Below are 18,704 nucleotides of genomic sequence, written 5' to 3'. Positions count from 1 at the left end.
CACTATTGGCTGGAGTTGTGTTGCAGAACAGGAGGTAGGAACATGAGGAAGTTCTGACTCCAAATCTACAAATCCACCTGCATTGGTAACTCCCTCCTCACTTCCTCCTGTTCTGTTGGAAGACATGTCCCCCTGAGGGTGTGCTGTTTCTTATTACCGTCCACCCTTGCAAGGGCCTGATTGAATGAATTTTCTCCTCTGTCTTCTGCATACTAAACCTCTCTCTGGAGTGTTCCAATTCCCATTCAAACATGTGTACCTTTTCAATTTCTTTTACCTCATATTCTCTTCTAGCTACAACTGCTTCTCTCTTCTCTTGCTAGAGCCAGACTTTACAGAAGAGCTCATTGTCTCCACATTCCCAATTCCCACTCTCACTCTGAAACTACTTCAATTTGGATTTCTTAGACATTATCTGTTCCTCTGAGTTTTTCACTGGCTCCTGATTTGACTCTTGCATCCATTCATATCCCTCAAATCAATTTCTTCTTACCTGAGTGGGCTTCTAAAAATTCAGATCCATTCACTTTATTCCCCAAGTTAAAACCCTTCAATGTCTTTCTGTTGCTACACATGTGGACATCCAGATCCTGCATCATCTGGGCCCAGCCTTCCTATGGAGGCACCCCTGCATTCCTATTCTGCTCTTACCATGCCCACCTCCTTTTCTTTCTTTCTATGTTTTGCCAGCCTCTGGTCTTTGCCTCTTTGTCAGCTCTGCTCTCTGTGTTAGTCTCTGGAATCCTGATGCTTTACTGCTCACCCGATGAGACCTCAAATTACTTCCTTACATGTTGTCTTCTGCAACCACAACTTTCAATGTATTTGTTTGTGTGTATGCCATGCTGAACTCAGGGCCTTTCACTCTTTCTTGGTTTTTCCTACTCAAGGCTAGCACTCTACCACCTGAGCCATACCTCTACTTCCAGCATTTTGCTTGTTAATGGGAGATAAGAGTCTCATGGACTTTTTTTTTCTAGGCTGTCTTCAAACCATGCTTCTCAGATTTCAATTTTCTAAGTAGCTAGTATTACAAGCATACACCTCTGGCACTCAGCTTCACTTTTTTTCAGGGTTTAGAAAGCTATTTATTTTGTAAATCATTTTTAAAAAGTAATACAAAAGTGTTTTTAAAGTAAAATAACAGTTTTAATTATTTTTAAAAAAGAGTTGTAATCTTTGGTGTGTTCAGCATGGTCTGAATTTTAAATAAAAGAGGTTATATTTTCTAAGACTTTAATACTATATTATTATAAAGGAAGCAAACATACTTAAATGTTTGAAAATATAGCAAAACACCTATATTTTCAATAAATTTCCATTTTTTTAAAACAAAAGTTTATGGTTTGCTTTTTATTTTTATATTTTGAGATATCTGGAGCTTGCTTTGTCCAGTTACTATGACAGTGACTATAGACACTCTTTACACAAATACCTTTCTGATACTGTGACAGCACTGAAGGTTTACTTGGGGATTTAGGTAGTAATGCATCATCAAAGTGATTTTCTTTTTCTTGTCCTAGAGTCAATTTTCTGTCAAACAATTGACTAGGACTATTTCCATTTTATAGACAATTATTATTTTATTTAACTTTATTTTAAGGTAATGTACAGAGGGGTTACAGTTACATCATAAGGTAGTGAGTACATTTCTTACTGAACTTGTTACCCCCTCCCTCTTCTTTCTCCCACTTTCCCGCTACCCCAGTCCCCCACCCCACCCGCAATCTGTACAGATCATTTCCAATATATTGTCTTGTGAGTATCGCTGTTGCCTTGGTTCGCCCTTTGTCCTTTATTTCACCATTTTGTTGTTTCCCTCCCCTTCCCTAATTCCCTAATTCAGGTAAATGTATAATACAATATATAGGGCACCAAAATCAAATACAGTGACAACAGGGGATAAACCATAGGGGAAAATAAAAACACAAAAGAAACAAGAAATCACATAGTACATTAAAAACAACAGCAAAGAAAAACCTGTTCTTAATGCCCACTCCTTCCCTTTCTTTGTATGTGTGTGTGTATGTGTGTGTATATGTGTGTGTGTGTGTATACACACACGTGCTAGTTCTGTGGCTTGAACTTAGTGCTTGAGTGATGTTCCTGAGCTTTTTTGTTCAAATATAGTGCTCTACTACTTGAGCCACAACTCCATTTCTGGCTTTTTTTTTGTGATTAATTGAATATAGGAGTCTCATGGACTTTCTTGACCAGGCTGGCTTTGAAGTATGATCCTCAGATCTCAGCCTCCTGAGCAGCTAGGATTACAGGCATGAGCCACCAGCACCCCAGCTTCCTTCCCTTGGTTTTTGAGATACAATTAGCATACCATAAAGTTTATCCATTTAAAGTTTAGAATTAAATGATTTCTCGTGTCTTTACCTGGTTGTATAAATTACCACAACATAATTTTAAGACATTTTTGTCACCACTAAGAAAAATACCCAGTGTCTATGTAGCAGCCATTCCCCAAATTGCTTCCCATCCTCTCATCCTAGTCAACCATGAATCTATTTTCTGAATCTGCCATTTTGCCTACTGTGAACATTTCTTATCAGTAGCATCATGTGATTCTTTGTAGACCTTTCACTTCATGTTTTCAGGTGTTGCAATGTTGTAGCATGCGTTAATATTTCATTTCTTCTCACTGCCAAGGGATACTTCACTGTTTCTATACCATATTTTATTCAGCATCTTCAGGTGATAGACAGTGAAGGTGTTTCTACTTTTTAACCATTGTTAATAATTCTGCTATGGATATTTGTGTGTAAGTTTTGGGGTAGATATTTTATTTCACTCTTTATATATGTCAGAATGGAATTGTGGGGTTGTATGCTAATTCTATGTGGGACATTTGTTGTGTTTTTGTTTTTGGTTTGTTTTTGTTTTGGTGATGCTGGAGTTTGAACTCCAGGCTTTTGAGTCACGCCTCGAGCCCTTTTTGCTCTGGTCATTTGTGAGCTAGTCTTGCTACTTGGTTTAGGCTGATCTGGACCACAATCTCTTTATTTATGCTGCCCACTGCAAATGGGATGACAAGCATGCCAAGCTAGTGATTGAGATGAGATCTTGTAAACTTTTTGGTGTCAAACTAAAATCCTCCCAATCTCTACCTCCCAAGTAGCTAGGATTACAGAAATGAGTCACTAGTGGCCAGCCTACTATGTGTAAATATCTCTCTTCCTTTTTACATTCCTACCAGCAGTAACTGGGAATTCCAGTTTCTCTAAATGCTCACCAATGCTTGGTATTCTTTGTCTCTATATTGTATCCAGCCTACATAGTATCAAGTGCTATCTCACCAAGGTTTGGTTCTACATTTCCCTAATGACAAATTATGCTGAGCTCTTTTGCAGCTCTTACTGGTTATTTTGTATAATTTCCTTGAAGAAATGTCTATTCAAGTCCTTTGTCCATTATCAAATTAGATTATTTACCTTTTGCTACAGAATTGCACAAGTTATTTTTATACTCTGGCTACTCCTTCCTTATCATATGTGTAATTTGCAAAACTTCTCACCTATTCTTCAGGGTCTCCAGTTTTTTGGTGTTATCATTTATAGTATATGATTTTTAATTTTATTATAGGTCAACTTACCTGGTTTTTGTTTTGTGTTGTGTTGTGTTGCTTATACTTTCGGCGGTATGTCTAAAAAACTCATTGGCTAACCCAGGATCACCAATGTTTACTCACTCCCGGCTGTCTCCTAAGATGTTTAGTTTATCTCATCACTTAAGTCTTTAAAATGTTTCAAGATGATTTTGTATATGTGTGAAGTCAGAGTCTAACTTCACTTTGTGTGTGTCTGGTCGTCTCAGTACCAATTGTCAGAAAGATAGTTCTTCCTTGCAGTTTATTCTCTTAGCAATAATATGGCTCAGTGATTACAGAAATTAAAAGATTCTTGATTAAAATTGATATATGACAGGTTCCAAGAGCACATGACTATAATCTAGCTACTTGGGAGGCTGAATTCTGAGGATCCCAGTTCAAAGCCAGCCCAGGTAGGAAAGTCTGTGATACTCTTCACTCTAGTTAACAACCATAAATCCAAAAGTGGAAGTGGCTCAAATGGCAGAACACTAAATTTGAGCAAAAAAGCCAAGGGTGAAAATGAGACCCTGAGTTTGAGCTCCAGTACTGGCACACACACACACGCAAAATCAATATATCCTAATGCAAGCATTTAGTTCCAGACTTTTGGTTCTATACCATTGATTCACACATCTGTCCTTAATGCTGGTACCACACAGTGTTGAAAACCAGGAAGTGTGAATCCTCCAACTTAATTTTTTCATAATTTTTCACTATTCTGAGTTTCTTGTACTTACATATGAATTCTAGCATTTGCTTGTCCATTTTTTAGAAAGAAAAACACAGGAGGGACAGCAGATACTTTTATAGGAATCTTATTAAACCTATAGATAAATATGGAAAATGTCATTAGCACAATACAAAGTTATTGATGTATATAACATGCCTCTTCTTTTTCTTTCTAAAATTTCTACCAGCATACATTAATTATAAAAAGAGGAGCTTATTATGCCATTTCAACACATGCATGCAATGTATTCCAACCTTACTGGCTCTGATTACTCTTCTCTTATCTAATTTCCCCATAAAATATTTCACTGTTTTCACTGTAGAAGCCCTACATTTCCTTTGTTTGATTTCTTTTGTGATGCTATTGTAAATGGAATTTTCTCCTTAAATTTATTTTCAGATGATTTTTTGTGGTTCTTTTTTTTCAATACACTCTTTATTGTAAAAAATATTGTACAGAGAGTAAGTGCATGAGTACATTTCCTATGGAGCATTGTTGCCTCCTTTGTTTTTCCCCTACCATCCCTTTTTTCCCACCTCCCCAACTACTCCTTTCCTTCTCCCCCCTCCTACCAAAGTTGTAAAGTTCATTTTCAACATAGTGTCTTGTACATCTCATTGTTATAATGGGTCAATCCGTATCCCTATTTAAGTATTTTGCTTTTTTCCCTTCTCCTCTCCAAATTAGAAAAATGTATATACAAAATGCAAGGCACCGGAATCAAACACAGTGAAAATGGGTTATACCGTGGGGGAAGAACATACAAAAGAAACAAAAATATCACATAGTACATTATAAGTACATTAAAAACAATATCAAGAAAGAAAAAACCACTTGTGTCCCTATCTTAGGGTTCATTTCACTTAACATCATCTTATATGGTCATATGTACATAGCTTTTGACCTTTTCTGCTTGTCCTAGACATAGACTAGTTACTGCAAATAAGGGAAACCATAAGACCTATGTTTCTTTGGGCCTGGCTTACTTCACTTAATATAATTTTTTCCAAGTCTTTCTATTTCCTAACAAATGGGACGATGTCATTCTTTTTGGTGGAGGCATAGAATTCCATTGTATATAAATATATTCCACATTTTCTTGATCCATTCATTTCGAATGATTTTTGTATACTGATCTTATATTCTACAACCTTTCTAACTCATTTATTAGTTCCAATAGTTTGTTAAGAGATTCCTTAGGCTTTTATATGTATATACATATAGATTCATGTATTCTGAAAATACAAGTCATTTTTATTGTTTCCTTTCCAATTCATATCTCTTCTATTTCTTTTTTTTGCTTACATAAAAAAATTCTCCTGGTGAGAACTTATAGTACAACATTGAATATAAGTAGAAAAAGTGGACATTTTTGTGTTCCTCACCTTGGTAGAAAATGCCTAGTCTTTCACCATTAAATATGATGTTAACTTTGGGTTTTAAATAGATAACATTTGTCAAGTTTTTCACAGATACCATTTTTCAGGTTGAGGAAGCCCCCTTCTGTTTGTAGATGGCTGGATTAACACACTTTTAATTCTTTGTTTGATGTCTGTATTTACCCTGAGACTCTAACATGGCTATATCCTACTTGTTGTTCACTTCTTAACACAAAGGAAAATCATTCAATCTCACTTCTCAAATGACTGAACGAAAATACTCTTTCAGAATTTTGTCTTCCTCTGGCTTTTTATTTTTCATCCCAACTTTTACAAATATTATTTTGTTCCTAACTGGCCTACTCTAGCAGCTATTTCCCTTTTTCTCTTCCCCATAGGGATATGGGAGAAGAAGATAATTTATTGTTTTGGTACTATCTCTAATGCACCATGATGTATGCTCTCTTTGCAAAGGTTAGTATCTGACCTATTTATCCCTCATCTTGTTGAAATCTGTCTTCCTATACCATTTCAATTCTCCCAGCATTCCCTTACTTTTCCATTTCAATGTTGAACTTACTTTTAATGGTGATTATTATTACTGTGTCAGTGAAGAGACTTTTACTGTTGACTAACCTTTAGCCTAGAAAGGAATTCCTTCTCCTTCTCCTTTGGTCTTGAAGCATCGCCCAAGTAAAGAGTTATTCTTGCTAAGTAAACTTGTCCCCAGAGGTGATTGTTATTGGAACCCTATAACTGTCACTAATCTACTTTGTTTCCAGAAAACTTTCTACAAAGCAAGTATAAGAAGTTTGTACCCTATCCTTGGACTCACTGGAGACATTGAGTTTCAGAACCATTGACCAGAGAATACTCATTTTCCTCTATGTTTTGCCTTTACCCCATTTCCTCTCTTCTAACATAGCAGCTCAGGATATACATATGTGCAACCAGGCTGAACTCCTCTTCCTCCTCTACCATAACAGTTTTTTTCTTTTGAACAAAGTATATGCCTCTGTTTGTATGTTGTAGGTAACATTACATGAAAATATCAAGTTCATAGTTTTAAAAGTGCTAATAGTGATTGAGATGTACTTCTTGAAACTTTGGGGCTATGTTGATCTGAAAAACAATTTCAGAGTCTAGAGGTCTGATGCATTAAAAATGTTGAGAGCTTGTCTGGTTAGTGCTATCTTTGTCCATGTTGATCTACTGCCAGTATGCCAGGAAAGGGCCTTCTTCCAACAAAATTTGTATTTATAACACTGCCATTGCCTTGGGAGATAGTGCTGCCCTCCCATAACCTGTGCAGAGGGAAGATGGGCAGCCATGGCCTGGCTCCCACTGACTGTCACCAACAGCTTCCTCTAGACAGAGTTTGTTTTCATCTCAATGAATCCTTCCTGTGAAAGGAAGACTAATGCCATGGAGCAGATGCTCCTGTCAGAATTTTGAATCCAACTTTCCCATGCAGTTTGAGTTAAGAAAGAGTTGGAATCCTGAATTTGCCTCTGGCAATGTAAAAACTTCAGACCTCATGGACACACACACACACACTCACACACACACACACACACACACACACACACACACACACACACACACACACACACATCTGTTGGTTACCTAGCTTGTTATAAAAGCAGAATATCCAGTCTTATGGAGCTAGCTTTCAAAAAGAAACGCACCCACCTAGGAAAATAACAAGCACATCTCAAGAGCATAATCCAAGAGAAAGAGAAGTTGGAGAAGAAACAAAAGTAGGTGGAGGCAGGAAAGTCTAAACTCTGGAGCTGTGCAGCAAGGAAAGAGAGCAAAGAGTCCCATGAGGAATGAGAGGTGTGAGTTTAGGGAAAATAAAATACAAGGCATTTATTGACTTGTTTAACCATGGGAAAAATATGTCAGAAGGGTCCTGAAATTCTGCTGGAGAGTTTTGGAAGAATTATTGGGATAATGACAGACTACACGGACAAAAAAAAATGAGGCAATTATTAACTCCTGGAAGGACAAAAAGTTATAGAAGAAAGGAAATGTGATCCTAGTGTATTTCTTCACTCAGCAATGAACAGTACATATATAAATGTAATAAAATAAAAATTGAATATTGATTTGACCAAAGTATGATATAAATATACTAAAAGAATAGAGGGAGAAAAGATATAGACATAAAAGTGGGTTAGGCCTGGTGTCAGTATCTCACACCTGTAATCTTAGCTTTGCAGAAGGCTGAAATCTGAAGTTCTTAGTCCTGGGCAGAAAATCCATGAGGCTCTAATCTCAAAGTGATGAGCAAAAAACCACAAATGGGGCTGTGCCTCAAGTAGTGGAGCCTTTAGGACAAAAGGTCAGGGAGTACCCAGGCTCTGTGTTTAAGCCCCAACACACACACACACACACACACACACACACACACACACACACACACACACACACACACACACAGTGGGTTAGGAGCTCTCTAGCCCCATTTTCCATTATAAGAAGTCAATAAGCCTTTAAAACTGATCAATGAAGAAATAACTATGAAGTGTATGAAGTGTATTCTGCTGCATGGGGAGAGAGCTCAGAAGAAAGGGCTAGGGAGAAGTAAAGATGAGAAGGGAGCACAGGGTTGTTCTATTTTCTTCATATCTTGCTGTGCTGTTTGGGTTTTGAAGCTGAAAGCATTGGACTGGATTATTATTTTAAAGAATAAGTAAGGCAATGAGTAAGAGTCCAAAAGACAAGTGCTTAGGACTCAAGAGAGCCAGATTGGAAAGGTGAGTTTAGTCATCTTAACTCCATGGGCAGGGAAGCTGGCCACTTACACTTGCAGGAGACATATCTATACAAATATGTCACTTTCCTCCAAGCTACAAACACTTGAAAAAAGATACTCCCTTGCAGAAACCTGCAGCATGCCGATCAGTGCTGATATGGGAGAGAGGACTCAGACATGGTTGTTACATCTGTCCTTGACCTAACCTTTCCCACTTCACTAGGGGTGGGGAAACATTAGCTTCCCAAGATTTTGTCCATGCTGCTGTGAACACACTAGGTGGGCTGTGTTTTGGACCTGGAATGTAGGCAGGTGCAAAGCAGATGGAGGATGCAGGGGAAAATAGGGGCACTTTTCCATCTAATGGGAGCCCCTGATGTATAGTGCCAGTCAGCCTCACAGCAGGAAGTTCCTGAGCTTCCTCTGGCCCATGGCTCAGAATGGCAGATACAGAAAAGGAACCAGGTCTCTATGGCCCCTCAGAGGAAAAGTTTCTTCACCTTCCCTGGGCTTGCTTCATATGCACATTCCTGTCTTTCTCTAGGACAAGCTCCCAGTGGTCACTCAAGAATCTGGCTCATTCCAAGAGGCTCTGCTGCCCCATGCAGTCCTGAGAACAGCTGAGCCTGCTGTTTGGATGGAGTCAAAGCCTTTCAAGAAGCTAGTCTGAGTCCTTAGGCAAGTTAGGCACTGGTAAACCCCAGGCCACTTCACAGATCACTCTGTGGCCTCAGCCTGAATTCCCTGGACAACAAAACCAGAAATACCACTGTCAAAAAAGACAGGATATCTTCTTCTTTGTTCTCTACCACCAGTTGGATCCATTTCTTGGAAGAGCCAGATGGATTCAATATGCTTATCCCTAGGAGCTCTGAGTGAACCAGAATGGTCCACATCATGAACCCAACATTCTCCAATATCCTGGTTATTTCAAAACTAAATGATAAAATAAAACACATTTTCTAAGAAAGTCTCTCATTCTAAGAAGAATCTTAGTTCTGACTCAAAAAATATATTTGGAGAAAGGGTACATTCAGATAACAGGATGGGCACATCTTTCCTCATTGTCCATGAAGTGGTTCTTCACAGAGATCCCAAAGCAATATAGAGAACACAGGGAAGATTTCAGAGAATGACCAGGCCAGGCTCACCCGGTGACCCAGGAGAATTTGCAAATCAAAAGCTCCTTGCTGGAAGTGTCCCTCCAATACACGTGTATGTCTAAAGGACAGGAAGATGGGGACTTTCCTGAGTCTGATTTTCTGAAGAGAAAGTGTGCAGAGGGGATATGTTTTCATGCTGCACTATGCACTCTGGCATGCCAGAAACAAGGTCATGACTTGGAACTGAACCCATCCTGTGTACAAGGAACAAACACTGCCAATGAACTTGTATCCTATGGGTTCATTATTCCTGCACATTTCAGGTGATATGTCCACCTGGTGAAGAATCAACTTCCTCTTGATTTCATTTTTCCAAAGGTTGGAGAACAAGACCCACAGAGCAATGCTTGGAGCAGGTCATTTTGCCACCTGGTCTCCTGCCTGGACAAAGTTGATACCTAAACACCCTATATCCTGGTCAAAATTCCTTGTCACATTAGGTTTCCTGTAGGCAAAAACATGTGGACCTTCACCTTCAGGTCAACATAAGCTAAAAGGGAGAGTTCCAAAGAATGAATGAACCATTCCCACAGGACTCACAAGAAAACCTTCCCTTGAATAGTCACATAAAAAAAGTTTAAGAAGCTGGGTGCTGGTGGCTCATGCCTGTAATCCTAGCTACTCAGGAGGCCAAGATCTGAGGATCACAGTTCAAAGTCAGCCCAGGAAGGTAAGTCCATGAGACTCTTATCTCCAATAAACCACCAGAAAACCAGAAGTGGCACTGTGACTCAAATGGTAGAGAGCTAACCTTAAGCTGAGGAGCTGAGGGACAGTGCCCAGGCCCAGAGTTCAAGCCCCATGACTGACAAAAAAAAGAAAAAAAAAACTTTTTAAGGTGTGGGTGCTGGTGTTTCACACCTATAATCTTAGCTACTCAGAGGCTGAGATTGGAGGATTGCGGTTCAAAGCCAACCTGGAGAAGAAAAGTATATGAGATTCTTATCTCTAGTTAACCACCAAGAAACCTGAAGTAGAGCTGTGGCTGAAAGTGGCAGAATGCTAGCCTTGAGCAAAAACAGCTCAGGGGTAGTGCTTAGGCCCTGAGTACAAGCCCCATGACTGACCAAAAAAAAAAAAAAAAGTCCAAGCACACCTGCATTTGGAGCATTTGGAGCATTTGATGCTCTAATCATATGTCACCCTGATCCTTTTCTGGCTTACTTGGGTCTACCTGGAAGACAAAGAAAAAAGAACACATCTACAGTGTCAACAGTGAACAGTGGACTAGATTCACATCCGTAGCAATGCAATACCTCTCTCTTCCTCATGGGGCCTAGCTCAGGAACCAGGCTTTAATTTTGTAACTAACAGGACATGAGGGGAGATGTTCCCCGATCAATTGATCCCTAAGCTGACTCCCACAACCATACTGGAGTTCCAGAGGGCGCAGAGAAGTTGTCATAGTGGTGATACAGAGGCTCTGGCTTCCCTGCCTAGACTAGAGGATACTTTATCCTGGGCCCTGGGTGAAAGGAAATACTTCAGTCCTTAGACTTGGTCCACAGCAGACCAGCTTGCAGGCTCCCAGGTTGCACCTTACCAAAGGTTCGAGCATCCTCATCTAAGTCAAAGCAAGGTGAGAAACAGTGCCGCGGGCACTGTGGGTCTGAAGCAGGTTTACTTTGCCTCTGTAGGGTCAGGAGGTGTCTAAGGAGTGTGCTCGTACCCCAGCAGAGGAATGGATGGACTGAGGAGCCCCCAAGGAGACAATGAGGACACTTCAGACACAAACATTGTCATTCCTTAGACTCTCCAGAGCTTCTGCCATTACAGCCCAAGGGGAGAAAATCAGTGCCAGGCTCTTCTTGCCCTTGTCCTCTCCCAGCCATAGTGTGTCACCCGGGAAAGCTGCAGGATCCCTTCCTACTGCCTCTGTCCACTTCCTGCCTTCCTCCCAGCTCTCAGAGTTGTTTCCTTTTCCCCTCTAAACAAGCTAATTAAGCAATAATCCTGGGCGAATCCATCACTCTGACAAGGTTGTTGATTAACGCCCCCCAGCCAAGCCCCAAATGTTTAATATCCCAGCAGAACGGTCAATAATGACTCCGGCCGCAGTGACACAGGGCTGCGGCAATGCAGGTGCTGGCTGCATCTGAGAAAGATGGTGCAGAATGGGTAATACAGCCTGGATTTGCAGCCTCATACAAGACAGAGGAGGGAAAGTGGCCCTGGCTTGGGGATATACCGAACTGAACATCTTAAGGGCTCAGAGTCAGCTTTGTATCCAGGATGGCTTACATACTCAGGAAACAGGCATGTTACACACATTTGTCCACACCCAAACCTGATGAGCTTCTTTGCGGTTTGGGTTTAAAACTTCCCATTGTTTCTTTTGGCCCGAGGAGCCAGTTAAGTTACACACATTTGTTTGCACTTGGAGCAGCCCAGCAGGTCTGTCCTCCATTTCTTACAAACATCTCTAACTAGACTCTAGATCATTCTTTATGAGACCTCCAAGGGCCCTCTGAGAGCTTATCAAGCTCTGAAAAACTCTGGACCATGAAAGAAGGGCCATATTGTAAGTAACTGGCCAAAGGGACACAAACAAGTATCCAATACAGAGTGTCGACTAGATAACATCTAGAGCAAAAGGAGCAAAAGGCAACAACATGACCACCTTTGAGAGGTAGATTTCAATTCTGAAATTGCCTATCTATCTCTCTCCTACATCTTTTCTATATCAAACTCTTTCTGTTACCCAAAAGGACTTACTTTCTTGAGTCTTTGGAGAAGCTGTTCTTCAACTGAGCACAATGTGAGGAAATCCTGCCCCCTGATGGTCACAGTGGTTTGCAACTTCAAACTTCCAAAGGTTCCAAAGGTTCCTGTCCATGCCAAATATCCTGTGTGACCTGGGTGGAGGAGGCCTAGCCTCAGCATGTGGCATCCAGACTGTGACAATGGCTCTGAATAATCTGAACCCTCAATTCACTTCTGCTACTGTCTTCAGAAAGCATGGATGCTCTTAGAAAGCTGTCAGAGCTGCGGGGAAGGAAACTGACCCCCAGTCACCATAATCAGTCCCTACCATGCCACATTTTATGTCTCTGAGAATTTCTATTTGGCCACAAGGGAAAGGAAATAGCATACAGTAAGTGCTTCATAAAGAATACACAAAGACAGGAAATATGACGGTATAGACAGAACCCTGCTGGATAAGCGCCCCTGGTGTAAGATTAGGTCTGGGTCCAGTCTCTTTCCAGCTGTGTGTCGTTGGGGACATGTACTTTTCCATCTGGTGCCTCCTTCTCTGAAAAGGAAGAAGCTGCACTTGAAAATCATCAAAGTCTCTTCCATGTTACAAACTTGGGCAGCCAGGTCCTAACAGATTCTAATCATCTCTATTCATCATCTCTGAGGGCAGTAATGAATAGCCAGAAACGCAAGAGGCCCTAGTAATATAACAACAGCAGCAATGCTTGAGATGGCACAGTCTGGGCAGGAGGTCAAGCAGTGCTCTCTTCCCTCAGCCTGAAAACTGTTCCTCGGCCTTGGACATTTATGACCATAGAAATGAAAAACTTCCTCCCTCTACCTTCCTCCCCCTACCTGGAGTAGCAGGCATTGCTACAAATAATGATCAGACAGTGACACCTGGTGGGCATCTCTACTAATTGCTGCCAGCCTTGCTGCTCAGCTCTGCAGACAAGGAGCTTGTCAGAAGTCCAGTTCCTAGTAGGGCTAAAGTGGGAATGCATGCTCACAGTGTGAGCACTGAAGGACCAGGGTGCTCATCTCGGTCTGAGGCTGCCTCTCTCTCTTGACTGTAGTGCCTTCAATTGGGGCTTTGGCCTGGGGCTTTGGCCTGGTTCCACAGTCATTCCCAGCTCCGTTGTTCTGAGTCTTTGCTATGCTTACAGTTTACAATCAGAATCCTTACAAGGTAGGAGCAACCTAGAGGCTCAGTTGAGGCACCCTGGATTCTATCCAGGTGACTGGGCACATTTCTGTCTGCATGCCCGCCTGCCACACATGCCATGCCAGTGCCTGCCTCCATCTAGCCACCACGTGGCAAGATGAGGAGGCAGCAAGACCACCTGGGATAAACTTAGTTGAGCTATCAGTCTGTGGGAGCTGGGGTCATACACTTGACTTTGCCCACTTAGGATACCAGGACCTCTCCATATTGCTGGGCTCCACAGGGGTTACTTGGCCCTAAGGAACAAGGCAGATGGCTTCTTTTAACATGCTTTCCTCCTATATTTATACTCACAAACTGCAAAGAGAAGGGACCCATGGATCGAGGCTTTAGATCCTCCCTGAGTAACAGAGACTCAACCTAGATTTGCTGAAGACAGGGAGCTGCCTTGTCGGCTCTACCTTGAGCCACATATAATCTTTATCTTACAAGAGCTTGGCCCCTGCCTTCTGCTCATGTTTATTATTTTTTGTAATCAGCAATTTTTTTACTTGGATTTATTGGTCTTTATCAAAGTGTGATCTTCCGCATGATTTCTACAGAAGACACTAAGAACCTTCTAAGAGGTAAACCACAAGTGCTAGGCTGCCAACTTCCTCATCTTTACCTCTCCTACCCTTCCCTATGCCATGGGCAAAAAGTGTTCAGTGGGCTCCTTTGAGCTACTTGGAGAAGGAAGTCATTCACTCCAATGGGAATGAAATTCTTAAATTACTATAATTTTTATTGTTGTGTGGCCATTTTCCATCATGGAATGACGTATGTAATCATACTTTTTCAGAGGTGAGAATGAGTGAACTACCATTTTATAACACCTACTCTGTGTGTGTGTGTGTGTGTGTGTATAATTATGAACTAGTAAGAGAGAGTTAAATGGGTGACATTGCCCCAAAAGAAATGTACTCATTTCCTGACTTACATAACTGCAAACCCTCTGAACATCATTATAATAATAAAAAATTAAGGGATAGTTAACATCTTAAGGGAGAAAAAGGCAAATGAAGCCTCTAAGTAATATAGGATAGTAAAAGCAGGACATGAATGCCACTCCTGGAGCTGAGGGAGATCACCCTGAGAAGGTCTGAAAACCTGGAGGAGATTTACAGCTCCTTGGAAAGAGTATAGTTACAGGCGAGCTGAGGGCAGTGAATTGGAGCTGGAGCTCAGGATGTCCTGGAGACACCTGCCACTGCTGCTGGCCAACTCAGTGCAGGAAGGAGAAAGAAACATGGAGCCAGGAGGAAGATCTCTCCCTTTGCTGAGCCTTGTAGTGTTCCTGTGTTACACTCTGCTGGTGATAGGTCAAACATTACACCCACAGAGAAAGGAGAAATATGTGCAGGTTGGGTCAGGGTTTTGGAGTTGAGAGAAAATGTACCAATAGCAGGTTCACTACTCCATCCTAGGCCCTATGGTATGCATATCACTTTGAATTTTATATAATCTCGTCTGTAAATCTTTGCACTCAATAGTCACATTTAATGTTGGGAGAAACATTAAAAAGCAGAAGCCTGGGGTGAATTTGCAATTACCCTGTGGCTTTGCTGATGTGTGTGATGCTCAAGTCTTGTTTCTACACCTAGTCAACAGTGCCTCTCTCCATAATGGACAAAGGATAGTCAAATGTCTTAATCTGGAAGGATAGAAGACAGTAAAGATTTATATTCCCTGCCCTGACCTTTCTTTCTGTATTAAGTTGCCTAATCTTCTCCAGCTCTCATTCATGGATTTACCTTCTCAGGGAAACAAACTGGAAGGCTGATATCTACACTACGGGTGCCCTAAGATAGTGACTTAAGGAGTTGGGAGGAAGTTGGCAGAGGAGAAGCTGGGGGCTAAACAAGCTCTTGTATAGAAAGCAGTTTTAGTGTTCCAGTGAAAAGTCCTAGGCTAGAGAGTCACACCAAGTGTGACATCATAGTACAGAGAGTTTGGCTAGAGAGGAAATCCAGAAAGCTTGGTTAAGCAGACAGACTTGAGCACTTGTTGGTGTTTGTGGCAGCGGCAGCTGCTTCCCATATCAACAGGGAGAGCCCAGGACAAAGGCACCAGGGGTGGTATGCAAACAGATTCTACTCACCACCAGCAAGAACTGACAAGGAGTGGAAATCTTCATCCTGCGGACCTCAGATAGTGGCAGACTGTGGACAGCCCAGAAACCAAGGATAGGCATGAGTATCCCAAGACATCCTCACTCCTTCTCACAGGGCAGCAGTGGTAAGATAGTCCCTTCCCCACCACTGGAGAAGAACTCCATCTTTGATACTGACAAAGACCCCGCAGCCAGAGCAGCTAGCATATAACTCAGACCTTGGAAGAAGACAATGGGAGCCATTCAACAGGTCATAGGAACCTATCTTCCTGGTTCAGCTCCACCCAGGGGAAAGTTACCCTTCCCAGGCAGAGAAAGCTCTGCCCATGGAGGAGTGACTATCTTCACTGGATAAACAGAGCCAGAGGATGGTCCTCCCCACTGCAGTCTAGGAAGCAGACCCATCAGCAGGAGGGGGTAAAAGAAAAACAATTGAAATTCAGTAAACATAAATCCTGAAAATGGCTCCAGGTTGGGCTCTGTGAGTGTCTCAGGAGCTAGCCCCTCAGGGAAAAGCTACTAATTGCTGACAGGCCTCAACCCTGTCCACAACCTAGCCTCATCACAGCAACTCCAAGCTAGAGAAAACAGCCATCTCCCTCCTTTGTGATACTCAAAGCAGATCTATCACCCACTAAACTAGCCTGGGAGGAGGAGTATAAAGTCGAAGTAAGGCAGAGCTTCTTTCTCCCTGCTCAAACAAACTGACTTAAGAAACCAATCAAGCCACAGGAAAACCAAACACCACAAACAAAGCAGAGACTCCACCAAGAGACTGGTTATGGACACAGAGGAGACACAAGATTCCCTCACTCCCCCCACCCCCAAAAAAATCACAAACCCTTTTTTCTATCTAACTTGTTAATTTTTAAAAAAAAATTGTTTTCTATTTTTTTCATCATTTATACTTTAGGGGTGTGTGTGTGTGTGTGTGTGTGTGTGTGTGTGTGTGTGTGTGTTAAACTATTTTACTCTTTTCCCTTTTGGTCTTTCTTTATAGTTACATAATTTTTAAGTGTTTCATTTTTTAATTTTTAATTTTTATCTTTTCATTTTCCTTGTTTCTTTATCTCTCTCCTTTCCTTTTATTCATTTCCTCTCTCTGAATTTAGGTGTTGGTTAAATTCCCTCCCTCATTTTCCCTTCCCACATTCCTCTTATCTTATTTTCTCCCCTCAATTCTCCCTAAACCTATTAATTTCTGGTCTGCTGACTCCTTCTTTGACATTCTTAGCCCATTAATTCATAGTTTGTTGTTGAATTAGATTGTATCTGTTGAACTAGATTGTATCTGTACTCATTTTGACTGTGTCAAACAATTTGTGCAACTACAGGTTCTGGTTGATGCTTGCCTTAAAATAGTATCCTAGCATGGGATTGGTTTTGCTTTCAAACCAAATGGGCAGAACAAGCTGGAGAAGCACAAGAAAAATGGCAAGTCCAGGTATCTCAACTCCCATTCATGATAATAAAGTGACAGAGCAGTTAATGAAAAATCCAGAGCAGAGTTCCCAAAATGCTCTATAAACACTACTGTTAAACATGCTGAATGAAAAGATTGAAAGCCTGTAAAGGACTCTGTGTGAGCATGATAGGGAAACGCATGAGCAGGATAGGGAAAAGCATGAGTATGATGAGGCTAATCAAAGATTAATACAGGAATTTTGTGAGCATGAGGAAGCTAATCGAAGATTAATACAGAAATTGCGTGAATAGGAGGAGAATAGACAAAGATTAATATAGGAATATCATAAGCATGAGGAAGCCAATCAAAGATTAATACAGGAATTGCATGAGCGGGATGAGAATGGACAAAGATTAATGGAGGCATTCATGGAATCCACAAACAGACAGCTGAAGGAATCCAGGGAGGCCAGAAAGGGAATGCTGAATGGAGCCCATCAAAAGGAAAGGGAGTCCAATGAAACCATCACAAATCAACTAAAGGATTTGAGAATAAACACTGAAAACCAAATTAAGGAAGTAAAGAAGTCCATACAAGATCTAAAACAAAGCTCCAACAAAGAATTTGAAGCTATCAAAGCTGACGAATTAGAAGAAAAGGTAATAAAAAAAAAAAGTAGAAAGTCTTGACAGTAGGTTAGACCATGCAGAAGATCAAATCTCTGGGATTGAAGACAGCCTAGATATTATGGAAAAAGAACAGACAACTATTCAAGACAAATCCACGAAATATGATAGATCTATTCAACATTTTGAAGACACCATCAGAAGGCCAAATCTGAGGCTAATGGGTGTAGAGGAACACCTAGAGACAGAAGTTAATGGTCTAGGAAATTTATTTAACAGGATCCTAGCAGAGAACTCCCAAACATGCAAAAAGAAGAGTCTATTCAGATACAAGAAGCCTTTAGAACTCCAAATAGACCAGCCCAGAACAGGACATCCCACCATCACATTATAATCTGCACAGGATCAATTCAGACAAAAGAAAGGATACTTAAAGCTATCAAGGAGAAAAGATCAATCACCTTTAAAAGGGAAACCAATCAGAATAACTTCTTATTTCTCAGAAGAGACAATTAAAGCAAGAAAAGCCTGGAATGATGTATGCCATGCCCTAAAAACCAGCAACTATCAGCCAAGAATACTGTACTCAGCTGAACTCTACTTCATAACAGAAGGTCACATAAAAATCTTCCATAGCAAAGAAAAACTGAAACAATATATCTCCACCAAATCATCCTTACAAAAGATACACATAGAAAACCAACAAGAGCACAATAAAGGCCAAGAAACTGCACCCAAACAGAGAATGCAAGAATCATAGGAAGAACCCAGTTGGCACAGCCCCCAAGAAGGTGGATAACATGGCAGGAACTACCAAAAACCGCTCAGTCCTCTCAATATTAATGGACATAACTCTCCAATTAAGTGACATAGACTGTCTAGTTAGATCAAAAAGCAAATCCTTCTATCTGCTGCCTTTAAGAGACACAATGAGCCCACAAAAACAAACATATTCTGAAAGTGAAAGGCTGGAATAAAATCTACCAAGCAAATGGCCCCCATAAACAGGTGGGAGTTGCAATCCTAAT

At 41.0% G+C, this 18,704-nt stretch overlaps 1 protein-coding gene across 1 annotated transcript in view; it reads left to right on the top strand.

Annotated features, from left to right (window-relative positions):
* The window catches only part of Capn13 (calpain 13), an 85,189-nt gene extending 74,352 nt beyond the window's left edge, over nt 1-10,837 (top strand). Inside the window, exon 23 of the mRNA XM_070025309.1 lies at nt 9,013-10,837. The gene's annotated coding sequence lies outside the window, so the exon portion shown is untranslated. The remainder of the gene's footprint in view (nt 1-9,012) is intronic.
* The last annotated feature ends 7,867 nt before the right edge of the window (nt 10,838-18,704 follow it).

The sequence above is a fragment of the Dipodomys merriami genome, unplaced genomic scaffold, assembly GCF_024711535.1.
Source record: "Dipodomys merriami isolate MVZ:Mamm:240054 unplaced genomic scaffold, mDipMer1.0.p SCAF_17, whole genome shotgun sequence".
NCBI classification, from domain to species: Eukaryota; Metazoa; Chordata; class Mammalia; order Rodentia; family Heteromyidae; genus Dipodomys; species Dipodomys merriami.
Note: the sequence above shows the minus strand (reverse complement) of the source record. Positions and strands in the feature narration are given on the sequence as shown.